This window comes from Azolla caroliniana, unplaced genomic scaffold, assembly GCF_043228905.1.
Source record: "Azolla caroliniana isolate FFs.n. ecotype wild unplaced genomic scaffold, voAzoCaro1.0.p SCAF_18, whole genome shotgun sequence".
Lineage (NCBI taxonomy): Eukaryota > Viridiplantae > Streptophyta > Polypodiopsida > Salviniales > Salviniaceae > Azolla > Azolla caroliniana.
In genome coordinates this window covers 13,886,600-13,908,992 of record NW_028230453.1, presented here as the reverse complement: position 1 = coordinate 13,908,992, position 22,393 = coordinate 13,886,600, and positions in this window count along the sequence as shown.

The following is a 22,393-nucleotide window of genomic DNA, read 5'->3' as shown; positions in this document are numbered from 1 at the left end:
GGAGGCAGAGCTTAACAACTATATGGAGACCTTAAATCTTCGTACACCTGGACAGGTTGGCTTTAGATGAGCCTTCACCACTATTGATCATATCATCACACTTAGATGCTTAATTGACCAGAGTAAGGCTTGCAAGAAGAAATTATATTGTTGTTTTGTGGAATTCCGCAAAGCCTTTGACACGGTCCCCAAAGAGTAGTTGTTTTATAGGCTTAAAAGCTTGAGGATACCAAATGACATGGTTTGGGCCATCTACAAACTATATGAACAAATGTCCAGGTGTGTTTGATGCCCACATATCTTCGACCAAGCCCAATCCTTGCACAAATTTCTCTCACAACCACAATGTGCACTCTCGATTGCCACATTCATTGGTAAAGTTCTTGAACATCAAGAGTCGCTACTCACCTTCACACGTTGTCGTGGGGAATTCTGGCTACCAGGGGAAACGGATCCAGAGAGCGTGGGAACGACGGCTTGCACGAATGCACTAAGAGTTGTCTTTAAGTACAAAACATGTGTAAATAACATAGAACTAGTAAGTACTAGGGAGTAGGATTTTGTTGGGTACTTTAATGTCCCACACATATAGGGAAGCAGAGAGTAGTGGATAGGAGGAAATCGAGGAGAAAATCTCTAATAGAAATCGGTTGTCCTTATGAGCGATGTAAACCCCCCCCCCCCCCCCATTTTGTGCTATAAAAGGGGAGGTTTTGAACTATTTTGGGGATCCATCGATTGGAGGATGAAGTGCTGTCAATTTGAGTGCCGAGCTTTGTCGTTACCTCCGCTTTCTATTTTGTTCTGATTTCAGGGAGAAGGTGTGGTCCTCTGCTCGCGTAGGAAGCCTGTGTGCTCCCGACTAGAGGCCGTCATTTTGCTTGTGTGTGAGTAGAGCTCAGGCTCTGTCGCTGGCCATGTCGGGTTGTAATCTATCCTGCTTTTCCTCTGATTATCATTATTTTGCTGATTTTATCCTTGTGTTCGAGCGTTCCCTCATTGTGTCTGTTTGTCTTGGGTTCGTTGTGCATGAGCCCGGGTGCTCGTCCGTCGAGCTCCGTGCTTATCCGGAGCAGTATACATCTTTGAGCCTATGCGCTCGTCGTCCTGCATCCGGGAACTGATCCAGATCGGAAACATGTCCGGAGACAATCCGACGGGGTTTTCCGGAACCCGAGCCGGACATTCTTCCTTCTCCCCTTTCTAATTCCCTCTTACCGACTCCTTGGTCCGAGACCCCGATGGTCCCGTCCCGTTTGAACACAAACCCGCGGATATCCGCGATATCTTTGGTGAACCCGGTGTGAAAAGGGGAGGTAGAGGAGTTTGAAGATGCGAGGAAGCGAACTAGTAGAGGCGATGGCGGCGGATGTCGACCAGATAGTAAATGTGCGGGAGGGCGTAGGTGGCCTTAACAGGGCCACAGAGACGATAGTCAGCATGACAGACCAATTAAATAGAAAGGACGTGGCCAGCTACCTCGAGGCCTACCGGGTCGAAATGATAATGCGGGATATACCGGAGGATAGACGGTTGTCCAAGTTTCCGCGAGTAGTGACGTTGAGCATCCACACAGAGGTGCTCGAGATTCCGGCCGATTGTCGGAACTGGTCGGAGCTCAAGGGGCAACTTCTCGAGACGTAGGGCTTCGATGACTCACTCCGGTTATCAAAAAGGGCATTTACGGAGTGGGTCGAGCTCCTCGGCAAAGGCCGGAACACATCAATGCTTCTCCTGGAGTTTGAGAAGCGCTTTGCGCGTCTTTTGGAATTGGACTGGACCGTGCTTATACGAGCAAGGTCCTGTTATTTATCAAGTCAGTCGATCCACTTGACTGGGAAAAGGTAGGTCTCCTATTGGAGACAAATGAAGGGCTCACAACCGATTGGGCCATGGTAAAAAGGGTATGTAGCCGTTTCGACAAACGACATGAATGGAATGACGCGGGGCCGTCGGTGATAGACCTAGCTGCCAGGAAGAAGCCAGAGAAACCGATTCCATCACAGTCGGAGGAAACATGAAGGTGGCTCGAGTCGAGCACGGGTTCGACCGACGTGGCCAAGGGCCCATCCAGGGGCGTAGCTCTAGAGGAGCCCAGAGAGATGGCGGGGGACAGTCACATGACCGGGGGCCTCCGATTGACCAACAATGCATGTGGTGCGATGTCGTTGACCATATCCGGAGAGAGTGCACCGATTTCGCCCAAGCACTCAAGAACAATGTTGTGTAACTCTGGAATGGATGGGTACACAAGTGTGACACGCGAAGGCCCCTCGAGGTGAACACCAGACAAGGCGGCATGAAGAGGATGATGGAGGAAGCCGCGGCTTGGAACGTTGAGGCCATTCACTACTCGGTGTCAGCGGGGATCCGAGTAGGTGGAGAGAAAGGCATCGAATCCGGAAGCAATACTGGATTCTAACCGCTTGTGCTAGAAGGCTTGTCGGGGGTGAGGCTAAGGAAGGAAGGGTTGGACCATGCGGAAAGGCGGGTCCAGGAGGGCACCAGATGGAATGATCCGGTTGAAGAGAAAATCGGCTTCGTGGAAACCGTGTGCCAAAACTACAAGGTTCTGGTGGAAGACAAGTGGCTGGAGGGGCCGAACCTTCGAACCGGTATGAGACTCGGAGTGGTCCGAAGAAAAATGACGGTGGCCCAACCGGCCCATAGGAAAGGGCTAAGTTCCCGAGCTTCCGGTTAAGCTCGGAGATCGAGAAGAAGACATACCTTCGGAAGGTCTTCGAGGAGCAGATCCTCGACAGTCGCGCGGAACTCATGTTGCAGGAAGTGTTGGGGATAGAGAAGGAGTTCCACGACAGCATCATCGATTTGGTAAAAAGGAAAAGGTTGTCAATGGAGTTGGAGACTGAAAAGCCGGTCGAAGTGAAGGCGCCACACATTGAAGAGGTGGCGATGGATGAAGAGTTTCTAGATAACCACTTCATGAAGCCGCACTGGGCAAGAGTGACAACGGAGACCTCGAACTGAATCGGGGAAGTGAAGGAGCCGGTAGTAGCGCTAATCGACCATGGGTCGGAGATCAATCTGATGTCAATGGACTTCTACAAGAAGGAAAAATGGCCGATCAACACGAAGCATGGCTAGAAGATATGCGCAGCGACCCGCGCGACTGAGGAGCTTCACGGTGCGTGCCTGAATGTCCGAGTGAAGGTCAGTGATGTGGAGATCGACCAACACTTTTTCGTACAAGATAAATCCTCCCATCTTGTGATTCTCGGGGAGCCCTACATCACGGCGGTCCGGATGGAAAGAAAGGTGTTGGATAACGGTTCGGCTTATGCACGGGTGAAAATCCAAGACGGTCGGCACTCCGTCTAGTTCTTGACAGTCCGGCTGAACCACGAGTGGAATTGGGACTCTCTCTACAGCGAAGGCCGAGAGGATCTTTAGAGAGGACTATCAAGGCGTGGGGCCGCGATAGTCCAGACAACCGGAAGAAACCCCACACCTGTACCATGAGTAGAAAATTTTGGCCCTCAGTTAACAGAGGGGAGGTTATACCATAACCGGCATCAGTGACCGGGAAAGGAAGCGGGTCGAAGGGCGCTTGAAGGCATGTGGAGCCTTGGGCCCAGACGAAGAGATCAGTGGCGCGTGGAGGCGTGTTGTCCGCCGCAATAGTAACCGACGGCCAAAAGCGTAGGAATAAGAAACTATATAAGCGTAGCGTATGTAACGGTTCACGCGGGAAGCGTGAACGGCTAATTAGACCCTGCATATATAAAGGGCAGAAAACCTCTTAAGGAGGTGCGTGTAATTTTTGGGAAATGTAAAAGAACGCCTGATAATAAAATACTATATTCTCTGAGTTTCTGTGTATAGCTGTGACTAATTCAGTGTCTGTGTCTCAAATACGTAAGCGTTGTAGTACGTAAGTGCAACCTGTGATAAGGAGTCGGCTGTAGCCGTCTCCCCGTACACACGGAGGAATCACAGAGGTTCTCTCCTTACGCAGTACGCTTAAGCTCTGTTTGTTGTTCCATATTCACCTTGGGGTCTAGGTCGAAGGACTGACCACAGACCGTGTTCCTAAGAGGCAACACTTTTGGCACGCTTGGTGATCTGTGTTTCCTCACAGACGAGCAACAACGAATGGATGTTTAGTCGCAGACGACCCAGAGAGCCAACAAGACAAGACCGGCCAATAACAATGTCCGTCACACGCCAGGCAGAAGAACGCGCTCGGCAAAAGCCGCGCATTGGCGACCTCAGTAATACCTACCAGGAGTGCAAAGGGGATTCCTTGCTCCCCAAATACCTCAACGAGGCGAGGGGACCACGCTTACTACAGCCACCCGGTGACCTTTTCCGATCCGCCATAGCTCCCACGATGGCCTTTGCCTACCCCCGCTTTAACGGCGAAACCGACGCCGCAACTCATATTCGCATGTTCTTGAACGTTTGGAATGTGAACCACATGGCGCAAAACCTTTCCGAGACGGTGGCACACCAGTCGAAAATGACGGAGTTCGGATTAACATTAGATGGGTGTGCGGCGTTCTGACATTCACAGATGGATTTACCAGCCATAACAACCTTCAATCAGCTGCAGTCCGCCTTCTTGCGTTTCTTCCACCGGAGGGTTCCACAACGCGAGATTCTCGGGCAGTTTTATACAGTTAAGCAACTACTGACCGAGACAATAGCAGACTTCAGCTTACGGTTCCAAAATTTACGACGGAAACTAGATCGAAGCCCCGCGGAGGAGGAGGCTCGGGAGACATTTCTGGCAGCGTTACGCCGGCCCATCCGGGCAACGCTCAACAGCAATAGCGTGAAAGGGGAAACAACGGATATGGTGATTGAACGAGCGTTACAGCTCTAGTTGGATGACGAGGAGGAGAGGTTTTCGATGTCATCCTTACGACAAGCGTTACCTCAGGATGAGGAACGCCAATTTCGTAAGCAATCCAGTGCACGATTTGCTTGAACTCGGGGCATTCCGCGGTGGAGTGCAATATGCGAATCCACTGCCCAATCTGCCACTCGAAGGTTCACACAGTCGACCAATGCCAATACAATATGTTAAACAGAGCCACGCCCGCAGTCCGCAGCATGGACACACAGCGGCACCCGCACCGGGCGGAACAAAGGAGGCAAGAAGACCAACCCCGGTATAAGGATCGCAACCCGCGGGAGGACAGGTACAACCGGAATCGCCGGAATCACAACAAGTCCGAGAAGGAGGACCCGGAGGACGAGGATTATCGTGGACATCCGAGTTACGCCAAAGGGGGTCGGCGATACGAACATCAACGCCCGACAAACAAACGGGGCGGCTTCAATGGCTATCGGGGTAAGCCTCAACAATATAGGGATCATCGGCGTTACGACGAAAGCTCAGGGGATGAGCGGCACCAGGAACAACGACGGGACCAACAACAGCCACCGCGTACGTCCCGACAAACGAGGCCGGACCGCGACGAGCAAGTAGCGCCTGGAGAACGGCACACTCCACCTGGGGCTGAGAAGGGAGAATCAAGCATCCATTGTTTTATTTGTCAGCAACCCGAACACTATGCCACGCAATGCCCAGCACGCAAGGGAAAGGGGCCCGCCGTCAACACGATTACGGCAGAGGTGCAACAAGTCACAACACGCTAGCAAACGAAAACAACGGATTGGGCTGCGCAGGACGAGGTACGACGACAAGCCCAAGCCTGGGTGGAAAAAGCAAACGCGACCAATACGGAACGTATGAGGCAAACGCGACCAATACGGAACGCGACCAATGAAGCGAACAGAGAACGAAAAACCAGGGTCGGACCCCATTTGGCAGGTGTTAGCGGGCTGTGAAATCACGCTAACTATGGAAAAACTGCTACAGCTAGTTCCACGTTTCCACCAGACCATGGAAGCACAGGTGGCGGGCATGACCGGGGCAAGCATTGCCACAAACCTGACTGACGTCAACGAGGGACCACCAGTGGTGGATCAGCACAACCCGGCCATTACAGTAATATTGCACGGACAGGAAGTTCCTGGATGTGTAATCGACGGCGGCTCAGGCGTCAATGTGATTAGCGCGAAAACTTGCGAACAGTTGGGCATTTCCAAATGGGAGGCGTGTCCATTCTGGCTTCGCATGGCAGATACCCGATCAGTGCGACCGTTGGGGCTAATTCGCAAAATAGGCATCATCGTGGGTGGACACCGCTTAGACATATCGGCGGTCGTCCTCGCTTTGGATGCCCCAGGAGTGTACCTAGTGCTTCTGGGCAGACCATGGCTTCGAACAACAAATATCAAGCAGAGCTGGCAACACGAGTGTATCAGTTTCCGGCATGGACGCATCAAGGTTCGTGTACCTACAGAAGGCAACACGCCACAACCTAAGGGGATAACATTGTTGTATGCGGAAGACATCAATATGCTGGCTGGGGTGGAGGATGCCGAATTGGAAGCGTACCTTGACGAACATCCTCGGATTATTCTGTTGTTCGAGATAGATGTCATCGCAACTGCGGCAGAATATACTATAGCCATTGTTCCGAGCGAAGAGCCGTATGAACCAAACCCAGAGTCCATATTGGAACTCAGTAGAGCACGGGCGGCCTTCGAAAGGGAAATGGAGATTTCACGACGAGTCACCGCTTCCGCTCTCGACGAAGTGAATGTGGGTATGGGATCGGAACCCCGGTTCCTCTCCATAGCAAAGGAATTGAGGCCGGACCAGAGAACCACAATGATCGCACTACTCACGGAATATAAAGATGTGTTCGCGTGGGCTCACGAGGACATGAAGGGGTTAGATCCCAAGTTCTATCACCATAAGATCAATTTAGCAACGGACGCGAAACCTGTCCAACAACGTCGCTACCGCATGAACCCCAATTACGTGACCCGCTTGAAAGAAGAAATTGACAAGCTACTGAGGGCGGGGTTCATACGGCCAGTGAAACAAGCGACATGGCTTAGCCCGATAGTGGTTGTCCCAAAGAAAAACGGCAAAATACGGGTATGCGTGGATTACCGGAAATTAAACGCCGTAACCATTACGGACGCATTTCCCTTACCCTTCACCGATAGCGTGTTGGACGTCGTCGCAGGCCATGAGATGTACAATTTCTTAGATGGCTTTAGTGGCTATAACCAAGTACGCATGCACCCTGAGGACCAAGAGAAGACAACATTTGTCACGGACTGGGGAGTATATGTGGCGGTCGTCATGATGTTGGGGCTAAAGACAGTGCCGGCAACATTCCAATGAACGATTACGGAGATCTTTGGGGAATACATTCCGGCGTTCATGCAAGTCTTTTTAGACGATTTTGCAGTATATGGGCGAACAAAAGACCACTTCTCGCACTTACGTCTGTGCCTGGAACGTTGCCGCACCGCACGCTTAAGCCTAAACCCCGCAAAATGTGCCTTCGGCATGACCAGCGGGACTCTCCTAGGCCACATTGTCAGCAAGGAAGGAATAGCGGTCGACCCAAACAAGATCTCCGCTATTACGCAAGCTAAAACTCCAACAAATGCCAAATCACTTAGCCGGTTTCTAGGCCAAATACGGTGGCATAGTCGGATGATACGGTATTTGGTGGACTTCGCCATGCCACTACACATTGCCGTACATCGGACTCCTTTCTAATGGACTGCAACAGAGGATAAGGCCTATGAGGCACTTAAGATAATGCTCACACAGGCCCTCGTCGTACAACCTCAAGTTTGGGCGAAGCCATTCCACGTGTTCGTCGACGCCTCGGACATAGCAATAGGAAGCGCGCTAATGCAACTCACCGAACCAAACTGGTACAGGCGAGTATACTACGCAAGTCGCAAATTGACAGCAGCAGAGCATAACTATTCCACAACAGAGCGGGAGGCGCTAGGGATGATCTATAGCATCAATAAATTCCGACATTATTTACTAGGACGGAAATTCACGTTCCACGTGGATCATTCGGCATTATTGTATTTGGTGGAGAAACAAGCCCTGACAGGGAAATTGGCACGGTGGATGCTGCTGCTCCAAGAATTCGAGTTTGTAATTCAGCATCGGCTAAGGACGCAACACGCAATGGCGGATTTTTTGAGCAGACTTGAGAATGGAGAAACAATACAGAAAGACGACGACGATTTTCCGGACGTCGACATCTGGCAAGTAGCAACATTTGCAGAAAAAACTGAATCCACCTTTCCGGATCGATGGCTTATGGAAATGACGTACTTTTTAACTACAGGACTACCTCCACCACAATTACGCACAGACAAGAAGAAACGACTAGCCGTCTGAAGCCGTCACTTCTGCCTGGTCGAAGGGAATTTATATCACAAAGGGAGTGATGGCATTTGGCGACGTGGAGTCCGTCAGGATGAAAAAGAAGCAGTTTTACGGGAGGCACATTGCGGCACGGCCGGCGGCCATTACGCGGGCAACGTGACAGCCCGCAAAATATGGCAGGCGGTCTTATGGTGGCCAACAACGCAGAAGGATGCATCCGAGTATTGTAGAAAGTGTGATTTGTGCCAGCGGATGGGTCAGCCCGCGGAGGACGCAAGGATGCCACACCAGCCCGTATTACCGTTGGACCCCTTCCAAAAGTGGGGATTGGATTTTGTGGGGCCCTTCACACCAGCAGCAGCCCGTACGAGCAACAAATACATATTGGTAGCCACGGATTACTGTACCAAATGGGTAGAAGCAAAGGCACTACGGGAAAATACGGCGGCCGTCACAGCTAAATTTCTATACGAGCATATCTGGTGCCGGTTCGGCTGCCCGATTGAGCTCATCAATGACCAGGGGAGCCTCTTTCTCAATACGGTGGTTCGGGAACTAACACAGCATTACGCAGTAGTCCACAAGAAGAGCACGCCATACTACTCGTAGGCGAATGGATTAGCGGAATCCATGAACAAAACTTTACAGACCATTTTGAAGAAAACCGTCAATGAAAATAGAACGGACTGGGATACCAAACTCCAGAGTGCGTTATGGGCGTACAGAACTAGTTACAAAACAAGCATACAGTTAACACCGTTCCGGCTAGCGTTTGGACTAGAAGCGGTGATGTCGGTTGAATTTCGGGTACCTAGTTTGCGCATTCAGGTACGGAACCGATTATCAGAAGCCAAGTTAGAGGAGGAACGGCTCTACCAACTCCTCGAACTAGGGGAAAAACGCGTCCACAGCATGGCTGTGTTGGAAGAGGAACAACGACGGCGTAAAGCGTTTGTCGATTGACATCGCAGCGCAAGGGAAAAGGAGTTCACCGTGGGCCGAGCGGTGCTAGTGTTTCAAACGCGCATTGGCCATATGCCGGGGAAGTTACGTTTCCGCTGGACCGGCCCATACTGGATAATTGGAGCGGAATAGGGCACGTTCCAACTAGGAACGCTGGCTGGAGAAATAGTACGGCAAAAAGTGAATGGGTTTCGGCTCAAACCTTACCTGGGCCCTACGCCACCTAACCCATTCACCGCCGAACAGGACAAAGTCGGAGAACCAGTAGCGTAAAAGGGACAGTCCCATTTGTACTATAATGTAAAAATAGGGTGTAACTAACCGTTACGAGAAAAAAAAAAAAAAAAAAAAAAAAGAGAGAGAAGATAACGACTATTAAAACAACTAAAGGCATGCACAAACTCCGAGTTCAAGAACACGCGGCACCACGATGGCTCACCGCCCAATGACCCCTAAGCCACAAAAAGAAGGAAACAGAAGATTTTCTGCACAAAGCAAAAACACATTGTCTAGCTATCAGCGCTCCCATCGCTCCTCCTCACCTTCTTCCCCATCATATCTCAGAGCTCCAACTCACCACTACTACCCATCTCCTCTCCACGAACCTACTCTGGCAATGTCGATCTTCATCTCTACTGCCCTACGCCGATGGCTCGTGGAGAAGCGCCTGGATGGTTACATTCAGGTCGCAGAAGCACCTCCGCACCCGGACGCCATGGACATCGCCAGGCGGCTTAACATCGACACGGTCACCAACTCTTCCATTCGAAAGAAGTTAGACCTATCCTTACTAGGCGAAAGACATTTCGAAATACCTCCTACAGAGGCGTTGCAGCGGTATTTTGGCCCATATTCATCCTCCGCCAAGGCCTATAGAACAAAACAGATTCCGGATCCCTTCTTCCGTGAAGTTGCCAAGTTCCTATTGGAAGTCAGTTGCGTTCATGTCAACGCTTACGGATGCCTAAACAGAAGGCGGGCATCATTATCGACACCTTTGAAGGGCGTACAGTCGACTGGGGCTCATCACAGGGCCGACGTTAAGGGAAGGCTTGCATGCGTACCAAGCAGGCAAAAAGCTCAGGCCAATCATCCAACAATACCTTACGGTACTGTTTCCACCCCGAGGCCTGCCAGCACCACAGCCCAGCGAACCCACGGCCCCGCCCCGCTCCGCGAAACGCAGGTTAGCGGAGTTAGCAGCCCCAGAGTGGGAGGAGGAACCCCAACCGACCCAACCAGGCCCAAGGACAACACCTCCTACCGACCAACCGGACACACGGGCGACGCAGGAGGAACAGCCTGTTGGGTATGTAAGGAAGAGTGGGAAACACACAAGAAGCTCAAAGAAAGAAGCACTCACACAAGGAAGGCAATGGCTGGAATAGCTCTCTATTGATGAATGTTTCTTAAAAAAAAAAATAGGAGCTGAAATATATATCCCTAAGTACTAAGTACCACCACATATGAGTGACTCATGTATGTGGTAACATGGGGAAAAAACCTCTAGCCAGCACTAGAGTAAAAAGTGCCCATGTATAGGGAAAATGGTTCACATCAAAGCTACTAGAGGAACACGCAAGTGTAACAAACCCCCCTGGAGCGAATGATGTGAACATGTACAAGGAGTGACAGATCAGCCCCCACAAGGCAATAAGCCTAAAGCTTTGCGAAAAGCTTCAAACTTTTCTCGTGGAAGAGCTTTGGTGAATATGTCTGCCACGTTATCTTGTGTAGGCACATATACCAAATCAATATCTCCTGCATGAAAGCGCTCTCTCACATAGTGATAATGCACCTCAATGTGTTTGGTCCGTGCATGAAATACAGGATTTCGTGCAACAGCCAATGCACTCTGACTATCTGTGAGAATACGTGTAGCAACTTCAATCTCCATGCAAAGATCCATCAAAAGGCGTCTTAGCCATATACACTCCACTGTAGCTGTGAAAACTGCCCTGTACTCAGCTTCACAACTTGATGTCGCCACTGTAGGTTGCTTTTTACTCAACCAAGATATACATGAGTTTCCAAAGAAAAAGCAATTACCACTAGTGGACACGCGAGTATCATAACAACCAGCCCAATCACTATCTGTAAAAGCATGCAAGCATGGCTGAGTATCTCTGCCATAAAAGAGACCCAAGCTCAAAGTGCCTCTAAGATATCTGAACACACGTTTCACTGCTTGCCAATGCTTAGTGCCAGGGCTATGCATGAATCGACTCAATTGGGAGACTGCATACTGTATATCCGGCCTTGTATTGCATGCATATATAAGACATCCCACAGCTTGTTGATAAAGAGAAGTATCAAACGCATCACTAGAATCCTCAACAGAGAACCTAAATCCTGTCTCCACAGGTGTATAAACCGGCTTGCAATCCTCAAAGTCAAAACGCTGAAGTAGTTTTTCAACATACTTTCCTTGATGCATAAACATTCCCCCCTCAACGGATACAAACTGGATGCCAAGATAGTAGCTCAAAAGACCAAGATAAGTGACTTCAAAAGTATGCTGCAAATCAGCCATAAGAAAATCGAGTTTTGCATCACATGACCCAGTCAAGAGTATGTCATCAACATAAAGAACGAGCACTAGAAGATCAGCCCCATCTTTGCGTACATAAAGTGTGCTTTCAATCGGACTACATGTGAAGCCAAGAGAAATCAAGTGCTTATGGATTTTTTCATACCATGCACGCGGAGCTTGCTTGAGACCATACAAGGCCTTATGCAAGCGACAAACCATATGCTCTTTCTCTTTCGTAGCAAATCCAGGAGGTTGCTTCACATAAACCTCTTCTTGCAAATCACCATTTAAAAAGGCTGTTTTTATGTCCAATTGATGCATTTTCCAACCTCTTTGGGCAGCCAATGCAACCACGGTACGAATGGTAGTCATGCGTGAAGTAGGTGCAAAAGTTTCCTCATAATCAATGCCATATTGTTGGGCATATCCTTTGGCAACCAATCTAGCTTTGTAGCGATCAATACTACCATCGGGCTTTCGTTTAATCTTGTAAACCCACCTAGTACCAATTACATTCTTTCCTTTTGGCAATTCACATAACTCCCAAGTACCATTTTTATGAATGGAATCCATTTCTGATTGCATAGCACTCATCCAATGTGGATCATCACATGCATCTTCAAAAGTAAGTGGCTCCTCATTACATGCTATTGCAACAATAGAATAATCCACAAAATTACCTGATGCATGGCGAGAGCTTGATCTTGTTTTACCAAGTAAAGGTGCACTCAATTTGCTATCTTGCAAAGTTTGTTTCAGCCACCTCGGCATAGTTTGTGACCTCTCGATAGCCATACGTTCATTATGTAATACATCTTCAATATGTACATCATGCGTGGGCTGAATTTCATGCTCATTTTCAGCCACATTTGGTTGGACATTTCGTGCATTTTCAACACTTATTTGCTGGAAATTTTTATCCCTTTGAGACTCACTTGGCTGGTCTACATGTCCATGGTCAAGCGCAGCACTTTGGAACAAAGGCATGAGTGTATTAAACACATCTTGTGAGCTAACTGTTGGTTGTTTTTTGCATTCAAGAAAAGGGAAAGCTGAATTTTCAGCAAATACCACATCTCGACTCACAATAATTGTGTCCGTCAATGGATGATACAAACGATATCCCTTACTTTCCGCACTATAACCAACAAATATGCATTTCTTTGCCTTGTCATCAAGTTTGTGACGCTGTTGTGATGGCACAAGAGCATATGCCAAACAACCGAACACACGCATATGACTAACCATAGGTTTATGTCCATTCCAAGCCTCATATGGCGTAATGACTCTCAACGCTTTTGTAGGGCAACGATTCAACACATAATTTGCACACATAACCGCTTCCATCCAAAACTTGTTAGGAAGATGCTTTCCTTTAACCATACATCGTGCCATCTCTAAGAGTGTTCTATTTTTGCGTTCTGCAACACCATTTTGTTGAGGTGTATATGGCACCGTACATTGATGTAAAATACCTCTTTCACAAAGAAAAGCATTAAACTCATGTGACATATATTCGCCACCACGATCCGTGCGTAGAGTCAAGAGCTTATTTGCGGAAAAAATTTCAGCCATAGCTAAAAATGATTTGAAGCAAGAAAAGACTTCATTCTTTGCTTTCATAGGATACACCCATGTATGACGAGTAGCATCATCAATGAAGGTAACAAAATATACATGCTTTCCAAAAGATGGAGTCTTTACAGGACCACACACATCACTATGAACAAGTTGTAATTTTCTTGTAGTGTGTGTATGACTATCTTTTGGAAAAGAAGCACGATGCATTTTTCCAAGAATGCAACCTTCACATGCATGTTTTTCAATGGACTCAAGTGTAGGCAACCCAATAACCATATCCTTCTTTTGCAAGTGAAGCAAACTATTGAAGTTCAAGTGACCAAAACGAGCATGCCAAAGCTCCATTTCAGCCATGGAAGAAGTATGTACAGCCAAGGCATTTAGAGAAGCCCTCTTGTATGTATCTAAACGGTACAAGCCATTGCATAATGTACCGGACATCACGATAACATCACCATTGCTATAATCGTGAACCATGCACTTATCATCAACAAAATGTACATGAAGTCCGGCTTTGGCAATCAAAGGAACCGAAATTAAGTTCTTCTTGATACCGGGCACATACAATACATTCTTTAAGATGACAACACCTCCATTTGCAGCCGAAAGCTCAATTTCTCCTACTCCAATGATAGGATAAGAGGCATTGTTTGCACACACCACATGTCCACCTTTGGGTGCATCTTTCAAGGATGCAAAAAAACTTTTGCATGAAGTAATGTGCTTTGAAGCACCACTATCAAAGAACCAATCCGAATCAATCTCACTTACAACCATACATTTAGAGTGCAATGATGCATCATAATGATATGTAACAACACATGCCCAACAATCTTGAGCCATGTTGGCCTCATCACTCTTTGCACTTGAAACATTTTCAGAAATGGTCATGCCGGATTCCTTCTTCTTCTCATTGCGCTTAACACGCTTTCTACATTCTTCAATCGTATGGCCAACCTTTCGACAATATTTGCATCTTTTCTTCTTTTGCAAACCACCATCATTAGAGGAATAAGTGAAAGAGGGAGGTTGAGGCTTTGGTTTTGAAGAACCAAAAGCTGAACCATGCTTGCCTTTTCCTTTTTGTGAGATAGCAAGTGCTTGTGTTCCCTCTATCAAACCACTTCTATTCACTCTAGATTGTTCTTCTTGCAAAAGAAGAGACACAACCTCATCAAATGCGTACATATCCGTATTCCCTTTTGCAACCAAACGAATAGTAGTAGCAAAGCTTTGAAAAGATTCGGGTAATCCTTTCAACAACGTAGAGACAAGTGATGTATTCGAAATGATCTCATCAATGTTTGCCAATTGCTCTTTCAAATCTTTAATGCGTGTCACATACACATCTACCGACTCATTTTCAGCCATATATACATCCTCAAGTTGCTTTCTCAAATATGCAACACGTGCTTCGTTACGCGGCATACAACGAAGCAAGAGTGTCCCATGCTTGTTTGGACGTAGAGCATGACCGAATATGTGGAACTATATGACGCTTCACAGAAAGTGCAATCAATGCATGAGCTTGAGCATCTTTTCCATCCCATCTAAGTTGCTCTTGTGTTGGTGGAGTAGATGAAGTCACTGTGCTCGAAGATGAACCTGTATCTGTGATAGTAGACTGTGAAGTAGTAGGACCGGCGGGGCGTCGATCTACATCTACCACTATGTTCCATAGTTGTTTGGCAACAAGAACGTGTTTCATCATGTAGGACCACATTGGATAGTTTGTCCCATCAAGCTTATCTTCAGCTTGAAGCATGCCAAACAAATCACCATTGTTTGCCATTTTACCAAAGAACAAGAAAGTGGTAAAATATTACCTCAACAAATCGGAAATGAGTGCTGAAAATGCAGCTCACAAACTATCACTCGGATGACGATTTCGACTACACGAACGGCTTCGAAATGGGGGTAAAACAGCAGGGCACCTGCTGAAAATGCGCTCCAAGTGCTGAAATACACTTCTCTATATTCGGAAGTTGATTTGCACAATGAAAAGTGCGCGCGCGCCGCGACACCGCGATGCGGACAACCGAAGATGGAGAGGATGAAGAACTTGGCTCTGATACCACTGTTGGGTATGTAAGGAAGAGTGGGAAACACACAAGAAGCTCAAAGAAAGAAGCACTCTCACAAGGAAGGCAATGGCTGGAATAGCTCTCTATTGATGAATGTTTCTTAAAAAAAAATATAGGAGCTGAAATATATATCCCTAAGTGCTAAGTACCACCACATATGAGTGACTCATGTATGTGGTAACATGGGGAAAAAACCTCTAGCCAGCACTAGAGTAAAAAGTGCCCATGTATAGGGAAAATGGTTCACATCAAAGCTACTAGAGGAACACGCAAGTGTAACACAGCCGAGACACCCCATGGAAGCAACCCCAGAACTAGACACCGAAGCACGGCGGGAAAGCCCTAGACCAAAACGGCGCAAATTGGACAGAAGAGATGGGCGGGGGTTGGTAAAAAACGCCCCCACAGATCCGGAGGCACCGACCGCAAGCGAAGGCCCCGCAACAGCAGAGTCGAATACCACCTTCGAAATAATCCGGGAGCTGCGGCCGATTATTACGACTCAGCCCCAACGAGGGAAAGCTGTATTGACGGCGGAAAGCGAGGTTTTGGCATATCCGGATATTCCGGATATGGCCCACGAATTCAGCGCCCTCTTACAGTTCGGTACCTCTTTCAAGCTCATGGAGTTCCTAGCAACACAACAGGTCAAAGCCGCCCAACGAATGGCTGAGGAGCATGAAGAACGTCAGATGATAGAGCGCGCCCTAACGCAAACAACGGAGAGCGATGATGAGGACCAGCTAGCCAAGGTCAGTAGACAGAGGAACGTCGGGGTACGACGAGTAGGGATGGAGATACCACCCTTAAACACGGCCCTAGTCGAAGTCCATCGGGAACTAGCAAAGGTCAGCACGGGCGCCAAGGAGATGGCCATAAAAAATAAGAATGTCTGGAAGAAGGTGAAACTGACGGAAGCCGAACTACAAAAGGCCAACGCACGCATCGCGGAGTTGGAAGCTCACACGACTACTGCGCAACACGAAACCCTGCCACCGAACCATGTTATCAACGCTCTCAAAGAAGAAATCGAGGCTCAGACCGCCATTGCCTCAAAAGCAAAAAGGGTCGTGCAGCTAGCGGAATCCGAAATTGACCGTCTTCGAGCAGAACTACGCCAATCCTCCGACAGAGAAAAGGAGATACGGGCTAACAGACGAAAGGCCGTAAAAACGCTTGAAGAGAAACTAGCTACGGAGGTAGCCCAGCACATCCAGACAAAAGACGACAACGCCCAATTACGAGAGGACGCGAAGAAATTAGAGGCGGCAATAGTGGGACTTCGGGCCTTATTAGAAAAAAAGAAGGTATGGTTCGATGAGCAGTTGGTAGTCGAACAAGAAAGAAGGCATCAACTCGAAATCCGCCTAAACAATGAAATGGGGAAATTAGAAGAACATCATGAAAAGGAATCCCAATTGTGGGCGGGCCTGAAAGCCACGTACGAGGAAGCGGCAGCCGTTAAACAGCAGGAAATCGCGAATCTCCAGAAGTCAATGGAAGACGCACGCAACCGCTGCCAGGCTATCACGGATAACGTGCGCATCCTTCTCCAGACCAACCGAAAAAGGTTCACAGCGCCATTGAAAACGGCATTGGACAAAGGATGGATGGCGTGGGCAACCCAAGCAGCGGAATTGCACGCGTATCGTGCGGACTGGGAGAACCGGCGGAAAGACGGTCGAGGGTTTTATAAGCTAAACGAGGAGAGCATTGCGACCGTACGGGAGGACCTAACGCAAGACTATCGCGCGTTAGCGGACCAACACTCCGAAGAACTCGCACAACTCCTAGATGATTTTGGTGAAAGTCAGGAGGAGCTATTTCACCAGATCACACAAACCGGCAACACACACACGAACGAGGAACCCAACGGGACACCAATTCCGGTCACAACTGAAGAAGAGGAACCTCAGGCCCGATCACCAGGGAGGACAACGGGGGAGAATAACGGGGACGAACGAGCGGAGTTCCCCACAGGACTAGACAGTGAAACCATTAACCAACAAGAGGTCCAGCCCACACCATCTTCAAAAAACGCGGAAAATAGTGCGGACCAGGCGGAATCCTCGCCCCACGCCCAGGGACACACAAAAACGGCCAACACCGCGGAGGACGTAACAATAGAAGCTGAGCTGTAGCCGACTGCAAGCACGCTACCGGCGGAGCCCAGCCCACTAACTCAAGAAGAGCCCACCGTACCCGGACCACCCGCACACGGCAAAGGCGACTCCGGGAGAAACCAAGCCGACCAAGCAAAGGAGCCACACCACAATGCACCTACGGGCCCTATATCAACTCCGGACGAGGACACTACAATAGAGCCGAACATCCGGGCCATTTTGGAAGAAGATTAACGGGATGGGTCCGACGTGCAAAGGCACTGTCCCACAGGCGTGCCAGGTGTTGTCCGCCGGAATAGTAATCGACGGCCAAAAGCGTAGGAATAAGAAACTATATAAGCGTAGCGTATGTAACAGTTCACGCGGGAAGCGTGAACAGCTAATTAGACCCTGCATATATAAAGGGCAGAAAACCTCTTAAGGAGGTGCGTGTAATTTTTGGGAAATGTAAAAGAACGCCTGATAATAAAATACTATCTTCTCTGAGTTTCTGTGTATAGCTGCGACTAATTCAGTGTATGTGTCTCAGATACGTAAGCGTAATAGTACGTAAGTGCAACCTGTGATAAGGAGTCGGTTGTAGCCGTCTCCCCGAACACACGGAGGAATCACAGAGGTTCTCTCCTTATGCAGTACGCCTAAGCTCTGTTCGTTGTTCCACATTCACCTTGGGGTCTAGGTCGAAGGACTGACCACGGACCGTGTTCCTAAGAGGCAACAAGGCGGTCTCATTCAATGACACCCTCGGGGAGATCAAGAGGGTAGTCGAAGAGGATCTACGTGAAAACCAGATTATTCTGGTCGGTTGGTCAATATGTACGAGGTCATAACAGACTTTGGGAGGATGGTCGGGTCAGATCGGACCGCCCAAGTGGACACTAAGTACAAGATTGTGGACCGGAAGGTGGGGCCAATTGCGGCTCCCTTGCCGAAGGACAGTTGGTAGAGGATGAGAGGGTCGCGACCAACCCGAGTTTGCGAGATCCGACCGGCATAGGACACCGGTTCGCCGAGGAGACGTTGCGGAAGCTCAAGATAGGTGGGGTTGGCTTCCTACCACCGGCAGAGGAGGACCAGTTTCAGAGGATGCTCGGACGACACGGGAAAGCCTTCACATTCTCGCCGGGGGAGATCGGGTGCGTCAACCTGACAATCGTAGAACCAATGGTGATCTTCATGGTACTACACGTGCCGTGGAGTCTCAAACCGATTCCTATACCGAGGGCTCACATTCCGAAGTTGATGGAGTTACTCAAGTAGAAGGTGGAGATGGGGATTTTCGCACCGTCGAGTGCTCCTTATTTGAATCGGTGGTTTATGGTGCCGAAGAAGAACAACACATTGCGCTTGGTGACAATTCGGAATGTAGGAGTTGGACCAACCATTGATGAGTTCATGGAGGCCTTTGCTGGAAGGTCAATCTACTCAGTCGGGAACCTATACTCCGGGTACGACCAGTTCCAACTAGCCGTGGAGAGCAACGATATCACGACGATGCAAACACCACTCAACCTGGTTCGGATGTGTACTCTACCACAAGGAGGGACCAATTTGGTAGCACACATGGTGAACACGATGAACAAAGTATTCAAGGACTGCATCCCAGACCTCACCATGTCGGTTTTGGATGACACCCCGATCAAGGGATGTCCAGAGAACTCAAAGGACAAGTCGATCGGAGCGGACGGGTGTCGGAGGTTTGTCACGGACCACATCTCCTACTGTGAGAAGATACCACAGAGGCTTGAGGATGCTTGGCTTACCTTCTCTAGGGAGAAGTCAACTTTCGGAGGATCGGAAATCCTGGTGGTCAGTCACCTATGCGGGTCGTACGACCGAAAACTATCTCTAGCAAAGGTAGAGGCCATCTCAATGATGAAGGAGGAGTGTGGGTCAGTCGTGGAAGTCCGATGATTCCTGGGAGCATGCGCCATCTACCACATATAGATCCCACACTACGCGCATATTGACGAGCCACTCTACGTGTTGAAAGGGCAGAAATTTGAATGGGGTGAAGAGCACACGGAGGCGGTCCGGAGACTAAAGGAGATGCTGACGGCGGCCCCAGCTCTCCGTAAAGCAACGTACAAGGCGGACACCCCAGTTTACGTGACGGTGGATACAAGTCCAACCGGAATCGGGTGGGTGGTCAACCAAGAGGACGAAGCTAGCGCGCGGTACCCCATCCAGTTCGGTTTGAAGGTGTTAAGTGAGCAACAGCGAGGATACGCCCAAGTAAAATGAGAATTGTGGGGTATCGTTTCAATGGTCAAGGCCGACAAAGATTATTTGATCGGGATAGAGGTAATCATAGAGATGAACTACCTATTGATTCTCGGTATGGTTTCCAGATGCGTGACTCCGGACCTGGCGATGCTCATGTGGATCACGTACATCAAGTTCCTGAATCCGGAGATATGGCACATATCCAAAAAAGACAACACCATATCTGGACATGGACGAAAGAGGAAGTGGGTCAAATCCGAAAGAAGGCTTACCGGTTCTTCCTACGAGACAGGAAGATCTGGCAACATCCAAAGAAGTGGTCCAACATGCCGCTCTGGGTGGTGACGAAGGAAGAGGATCAGTTCGTGCTCATGTCGGAATTTCACAAAAGCCCCTGGTCCAGACACCGGGGCACATGGGCCATGTTCGAGAAGCTGAAGGAGAAGTACTGGTGGCCGGGGATGTATCGTGACGTGCACCATTTCGTGACGACATGCGAGAGTTGTAAGATGCATTCCAGAATCCGGCACCACGACGAGATGCACTCGACCTACCCACCAACCATTCACTTCAAGTTGATGGTCGATTTAGTAACAATGTCGATCGGGGTAGGCCAAATGCGGTACCTAGTGCTTGCACGAGAAGACCGGACAAACTAGGTGGAGGGATTGGCCTTAACGAACAAGATGACTGTTGTGGTTTACAGGTTCTTGATCGAGGATGTGATATGCCGGTACGGATGCGTAGGCAAGATCGTGGCTGACCATGGAGAGCTAGATGTGCGGGAAGAAAAGGAGTTGTTCGACCAGTTAGGGGCCAAGCTCTCCCTCACAATGACATACAATCCGGAAGTGAACAAGAAGATCAAGAGAGGGCACGGTGTTGTGAAGAATTTCGGCCAAAGGCGGAAACCGGCAAATATTGGCTACATCGACGGGGTGCAACATGTGCGCTCACCCTTGTACATTTAGTGTGAATAACGAGGGCGCCTTTATGGCGCCGAAGAGTAATCAAGTCGGGACAAGAATCCCATGTAATAAGGGATTTATCCCACGATGCTACAGATCCCTCTCCTTGTTCTATAAAAGGAAGGGAGCGCCCTTGGTGAAGGGGTTGCCCATTTTTGGTAGTAGGGTATACCGTTAGAGGAAGAAACGTTCTCTCTTCCTCTTTCTTTTATCTGGTTTTAGGGTTTCTTTTTGTTCTCCTCTGCTTCTTCTTCGTCGTTCTGTGTGTCGAACCTTGGCATCTCGTGTTCCTGTTTTCTGCCCGTTCTCTGTGCAAGACCCTGCTTGGCACGACAAGCCCGAGAGCTCCCCGACCGGCGGCTTGGCAGTAGACGATTGTTGTAACCTGAGCTACTTAGGTCGGGCTCGATACCAGTATTGTATCTTAGTCTTGTAATATATGCATGGAGGGTTCTGCGTATCGGTGTTTGTGTGGGTGTTTTGGTGTTCTCTTACCTCCGTTTCTCTCTCTCTTTCTCTCTCCCATTCGGTTGCTTCCGGAACGCGTCCGGAATCATCTTCTCGGCTTCCCTTCTTCCCTCGTCCGAGACCCCCATGGTCCCGCCCTTCTACACGCACGCGTGTAATAACGCGACAACGGGCCGATTGTGAAAGCATTAGTACGAGCATATGACGAACGCATTGAAGACTGGCCGAGACTACTTCCTTATGCTTTATGGGCCGATTGTGAAAGCATTAGTACGAGCATACGACGAACGCATCGGAGACTGGCCGAGACTACTTCCTTATGCTTTATGGGCCGACCAGACTACGCATAGCTCGGTAACCAGATACATGCAGACCAAACTCATGTTCAGGCAGAAGCCGATCATGCTGGTGGAGCGGACAATAGCCTCATGGATGTCAGTCGAGTGGGCGGAGGAGATGAGCGCGGAGGAATTGCTAGTTGCACATATTCGACAACTCAAGTAGAGGCCAGATGATGTGGAGCGAGCGACTGTGAGAATGGAGGAGGTGAGGAAGAAGAACAAGGGTTGGTTTGGCCAAACACATCGCCTTCGGTCTATGACAGTAGCCTCAACAACCAACATTGGTCGACCCAAAAGTTTGCCTGACGATGGTTCGGGACTTATGTGGTAACGAGTGCAAACAACAACATCACATACCACCTTGTCGAGCTCGACGAGACGAGGATAACAGTACCGGTTCCGGGAAGCAGATAAAGGCCTTCAAGAAGCGTTAGGAAGCCGAACCGGATACGGAGGAAGAGCCTGAAGGCACGAACGAGGGTGAGGGGCGGGAGCTAGACAAGGACCAGATCGACGACGGTTCGGGAGAGGACGAGTAAAGACCGAGCCGGAATCCCCACCGCTTCACTACTTGGCACATGTCGGAGGATGTGCGGTTTGGTGGGGGTGGATGTCGTGGGGAATTCCAGCTACTAGGGGAAAGGGAGCCGGAAAACGTGGGAACGGAGGCTTGCACGGATGCACTAGGAGTTGTCTTTAAGTACAAAACATGTGTAAATAACTTAGAACTAGTAAGTACTAGGGAGTATGATTTTGATGTGTACTTTAATGTCCCACACGTATAGGGAGGAACAAGAGTGGTGGATAGGAGGAAATCAAGGAGAAGATCTCTCATAGAAATCAGTTTTCTTTATGTGC